Here is a 6,027-nt window from a genome sequence, read left to right on the forward strand (position 1 = left end):
CTCCATAGTAGCAAGTAGATCTACATCTCAGGCTAACCATGTGACCTGTCTTCGGGAACTTCAGAAGAGAGAATCAGATCCCATGTGGTTGTTGGGAGTTGAACTCAGGACCTGAGCCATCTGTCCAGCCCCAGTAAACCAGTTTTGAAATTTCATGGCTTTCAAGTCAGAGGACTTTCCTCTGTTTCTGTTATCTTGCCCTACTATGTGATAGTTCAATTTGGTGTCTCATTGAAAGGTTTCAATTTGAACTGTGATGATCTTTCTTAATCTAACACAAAGATCTCCCCCTCCCCCGAAAGGACCAATTTGTCCTAGCACATGGGTGCTTCTACTAAGCAAGTTTAGGGAACAGTGTCCCCTGGTGGCCAGAGAGAGATTTTAGAGCTGGTGACCTGGGAATATTTTCAGTTAGAAACCACTGCTTTGCTTCCGGTCTCCTTTCTCTGAGTGGTAGGCTGAGTATGAATGAGATCTTGAATCCTGCATGCTGTCCTACTATTAGGTAAAACATAAACATGCTAGCCAAGCCTTGTTGCTGTGTGTACAGCCTGCCAAACTTGGAAACCCCCGGCCTCAGCTTTCATGATAAAGCCTCGATTCATTTGATAAAATGATAATTCTAATTTGAGCTAATAAACCTTCCACCTATATAAAATGTTGACAATTAATGACTATTGCAACAATTTTGTACAATTGCTAACAGCATTACATGTGACAAATTTTCTTCTCTTTTATTCAATACACACCTTTGCTTAAAGATTAAGTATTTTTTTTAACGTATTTGTTCCAGTTCTCCATCATTTAACATTTTAGCTGTGCTTATCAGAGTCCAGATTTTCTGAATTTTGGGAAACCATTTCAATACTATTTTAAACTTTTCTCTCAACTTCCTTTGACCCAGGCCAGAAATAATTACAAAGTGACACCAAGCCACATTTTCTTTCTTTTCTTTTTTTAAATTTTATTTTCTAGAGCTGAGGACCGAACCCAGGGCCTTGCACTTGCTAGGCAAGTGCTCTACCACTGAGCTAAATCCCCAACCCCAGAGCCACATTTTCCGGTGAACAACTTTTAGAATCTATTGAGTGATTTTTGAAGGATTTAAAAAAAAAAAAAAAAGCAAGAAAAGAAAAAGGAAAAAGGAAAGGAAAGATCCATTATATAATTCTTTTGTTTCTTTGTTTCTTAGGAGCATGTTTTCAGCCTTAGAAAAATCTGACGCCCAAAGCATTCTTTGTGGTTTTGTTTTGTTAGTTTTTCTGTTTTGAGACAGGACCCACTGTGTACTGTTGGCTTTCCTGGTGCTTGCTGTATGGGAGGGTCGCGGTAAAGAGACCACTGACATAGCTGTTCCATGATTAAGGGGAGGTTTTTCATTGTGGACAAGAGAAAGCGAAGAGCCAGAGGCATCTGGGGGAGTCTGCCATGGCTACCTCTCGGGGACAGAGAGAAAAGACAGCGAGAGGAGCCGACTGGCAACCGTTAGGGCTACGGGAACCGAGAGTCCTGCCTGTGACACGGGGTTACGTCGGGCAGGAGGAGAGCGGGATAGCGGCAGTGCCTGGGAAATGACCTGGGGCTCTGATCTGTTAGAGGCTTGAGTCCACGAGAGCTAAATGCCCTTTCCGGAAGTTGGGAGCCTGTAGGAGCAGATAAGAAAGTAATGGCTTTTCCTGGCAAACAGAAAACCACTTTACAAGGTTTCTGAGGAATGCTGAGTGTTTGCAGGGTCAGAGTCCAGCCTGAGCTGAGCCCAGACTGCCATCCTGCGGGGTTAGGATCTGACACTGGCTGTGCTGACCAGGCTGGCCTCAAACTCAGAGATCTCTCCTTCCTCTGCCTCCCCAGTGCTGGGATTAAAGGAATAGTCCACATACCTAGCTCACAGTGTTCTTGATATGAAATGTGTCAAAATATGTTGAATTAATTTGCAGAGACAAGTAAATGTCTGATAATATGAAGTTGGTATAATGGTAAATGTTTAAAGTGGGGGTTTCAACATCAGATGTATAAAGTGAGGACATGATTGCTCCAAGATACAATTGAGGAGGAGAAGGTTGTTTTTTGGTTTTGGTTTTTTTATTTTTTGAGACAGTGTTTTTCTGTGTAGCCCTGGCTGTCCTGGAACTCACTTTGCAGACCAGGCTGGCCTTGAACTCAGAGATCCACCTACCTCTGCCTCCTGAGTGCTGGGATTAAAGGTGTGCGCCACTACAGCCTGGCTGAGGAGAAGGTTTTCATTGTAGATATGAAGAAGAGTACAGACAGAGGTATCTGGAAGAGTCTGGAGAAGGGAGCAAACTAAACATGACCAGTAGACTGAACCGAGCCATGAGAGCAGAGAGAAGGGGGAGAGAGAGAAAGGAAGAGAAAGAAGAGAGGAAGAAAGGAGGAAGAGAGAGAGAAAAAAAAAAACGTAAAAGAGAGGGGGCCAAGAGAGCTCATGGCCAAAACGGCAGCGTTATATAGGAATGAGAAGCCGGGGGAAGGGAAGTCCAAGAGCTGGAGAAGTTCAGAGTAGAGCAAGGGGTGAGAAGAGCTGAGGGGAGCCCCGGGGACTGGGCGAGCCTAGAGGTCAGCATTGCGCTTTGGTGTGCTACCAGGCACCAGAGTTAGCCATTTGTCCCAAGTTCCTTTTGGGCCTGACAGTGAAACAAGACATACTCATGGTTAGAGTTTGCTACTGCAGTGACCAAGGGAAGTCCAAGGGAGAATGCAGATACAGTGGGTTTATTGATACGGCACTAGGAATATTAATTCCACGGAGTATAATCCATAGTTCTTTTGGGAAAGTGATTTTCTGCTGGTCATCCAATAGGTTTGAGGACTGGATTCCCAAATAAACAAAACTGGTAAGGAATTTTTGACAGGCAAGGAGGAATTCTAGTTAGTAGGGATGGGTAATGTGATTGGTCTTTGGAAGGAAGAACAGAGGTTGCATACATTACAAATATGTTCTTGTTTTATCTGATACATGTTTTGTTTTTTTTTCTTTTTTTTCGAGACAGGGTTTCTCTGTGTAGCTTTGCGCCTTTCCTGGAACTCACTTGGTAGCCCAGGCTGGCCTTGAACTCACAAAGATCCACCTGGCTCTGCCTCCCGAGGGCTGGGATTAAAGGCGTGCGCCACCACCGCCCGGCCTAATACATGTTTTATCATCCCTTATTTTTAAATGTGATTGCATTACCTTTTTCACACTGAAACTTGTTATTTTGAAATAATAAAAAAAAAACCCACACATTACAGAGCAATCAGGAAGTACTCAAGCAATAATACTGTATTAGTCAGCCTGAGCCGCCATAATACGTCCACAAAATTAAGCGGCTTCATCAACAGGAATCTATTTTCTCACACTCTGGACCCTTGAGCTAAAGATCAAGGTACTAACCAGGAGGTCCTCAGATGGCCTTTTGTATTTTGCTGGTGGTCCTCCTAGTTCTCTTACTTTTTTTTGGGGGGGGGGAGGTTTCGAGACAGGGTTTCTCTGTGTAGCTTTGCGCCTTTTTCCTGAAACTCACTTGGTAGCCCAGGCTGGCCCACCTCCCCAGAGATCCGCCTGGCTCTGCCTCCCGAGTGCTGGAATTAAAGGCGTGCGCCACTACTGCCCGGCTTCTTTTTTGTTTTTTTGATACAGGGTTTCTCTGTGTAGGCCTCACTGTCCTGGAACTCACTCTGTAGACCAGGCTGGCTTGGAACTCACAGAGATCCACCTGCCTCTGTCTCTGCCAAGTGCTGGGATTAAAGGTGTACACCACCACTGCTGGGCTGTGTCTCTTACACTTACAAGAACATGAGTCCTGGATTATGGCCCTACTTAACCTTAAAGGCCCTGTTTCTAGATACTGTGACATGGACATTGAGACGATTTCATATGAATTTTGAGGAGACACAATTCTGTAGATAACAACTATTACACCTTTATAATACCCTTTTAAATATGTATTTCTGCACCTTCATGTGCACTATATAGATTTTTAAAGAGGATTCCATCACTTACTTTGCTTGGCAACTTGAATTTTTACTTAAAATACCAATACCTTTCATTTGGGTAATAGCCTCAGGTCATGAGGAACTGAATCAAGCTGGACAGGGCAACAGCCCCTGGCCATAAAGAATGGCTTAGCCCCAACCTGACCATTGCACTCTACCTGCAGAAACAATAGGCCCTGGTATCAAAACCAACCCACCCTGCTCCCAGTATAAACAGGGGGTGGGGGTGGGGGACTGTAACTTCCCAGTGGCTACCTAAGTATTTATACATGTCCCTCAGCCTTTCTAAGTGAGCTCAGCCTTCATTATGGAAAAAATGAAGCAGTCTCAGCCTGTTGAGATCAAGTCTGTCTGCTTCTCATTTTTCTTACAGTTTTCACAGGAATAGATGTATTTCCACAATATTTTTTTTCATTGCTTTAGGAGTTTTATTCCAGAAATTCAGAACAAACTGTTGGCAAATGAATAATAATACAGAGTAGCCATCATGTATAGTTTAATGTTTAGAGAATAACTGAGCTATGAAGAATGTGTTTATGAACACTATTGTTAGCACATCTTCCTCAGGGGGCAGGTGAAGGAAAAAACAACTGCATTGTTCAAGGTTCTCTAACCTGAAAAGGAATAATAGAATGAATCTCTCTATGTATGAAGAAAATGGATTTATTAGAATGTCTCACAAACTGTGGTTCAGGTAGTCCATCAATGGCTGCTACCAATAGAAATTTGAAGAATTCAGTAGTTGTTCAGTTCATGAGGCTGTATATCTCAGCCGGTCTTTAGTATACACCACAATTCTAAGGAAGTAGGCTCTAATGCTGGTTAAAAGAATGAACTTGGAGCTGGATGGTGGTGGTGCACTCCTTTAATCCCAGCACTTGGAAGGCAGAGGCTGGCGGATCTCTGTGAATTCGAGGCCAACCTGGGCTACAAAGAGAGTACCAGGAAAGGCGCAAAGCTATACAGAGAAACCCTGCCTCGAAAAACCAAAAAGGAAGAAAGAAAGAAAGAAAGAAAGAAAGAAAGAAAGAAAGAAAGAAAGAAAGAAAGAAAAAAAGAAAGAATGATCTTGGTAGCCAGAGCTAGGGCAATCAGGCAAAGGAAGAGCTTACTCCTTCAGTGTCCTTTATATATGTAGGCTGCCACCAGAAGGTATGATCAAGATTAAAGGTGGATATATTAAACTTTGTTGGATTTTTTTTTATTTTTATTTATTTATTTATTTCTTCTATTATCAGCTTGATACAGTACAAATTCTTATCCTAATAGTGAAATGTTTCACTGAGGCTTGCCCAGTGGTTGAGTAAAACCGAAACTTATTGTAAGCCACAGTCATCCTAGGGTTCTCGCTGCTAGGTAGCCTCCCTGGTTCTGTGGGTTGCAGTCTGATTGTTCCACAGTATTTTAATAGAACCGTTATTCCATCATTTGTATGTTTAGCACCACTTACCTAACCAATTCTCTTTTGTTGACATTTGGGTTTTCTTTTCCTCATTACGGCTTTGAACATGCTTGTGCGTGTGCTGGGGCGGTTACACAAGTACTTCGTTGATTGTTCCTCTGGATAAAGACTGAGAATTTCTGACTTGGTCACAAAGGTACTGAAGTTTTTAAAGCATTTAACTACACATCACCAGCAGCAGCCTTCCCAGAAAGGCAGCAGCAATTGTTGGCAGCTGTGTGTTTGTGCGGCCCTATTCTCCATGCCCCTAGCAACTCCATCCAAACATGCGTCTGTTTAAATTTTCCAGCTGACTTCTTAAGGAAGGAAAGAGATACCTTGGTTGCACAAAAACAACGTTTTGTAAAACTTTAAGTGTGCGGCTGAGATTTCAGGCGCCTGAGTTCTCCGTGGAGGATCTGGAGTTAGGAAAAGAGAAGTCCGGAGTGTAGCTCTGGGTATACTGAGTCAGACGGGAAAGAGAATTGCCGAAGACACTTTAGCCTTTCCCGTCGGTTTTCCAGGGAAGGCCTTTAAAAGAAAAAGAAAAAAAAAATTCTTTTATATCAGAAATGCAAATGTTATCAGGAGGG

The sequence above is a fragment of the Peromyscus eremicus genome, chromosome 14, assembly GCF_949786415.1.
Source record: "Peromyscus eremicus chromosome 14, PerEre_H2_v1, whole genome shotgun sequence".
NCBI classification, from domain to species: domain Eukaryota; kingdom Metazoa; phylum Chordata; class Mammalia; order Rodentia; family Cricetidae; genus Peromyscus; species Peromyscus eremicus.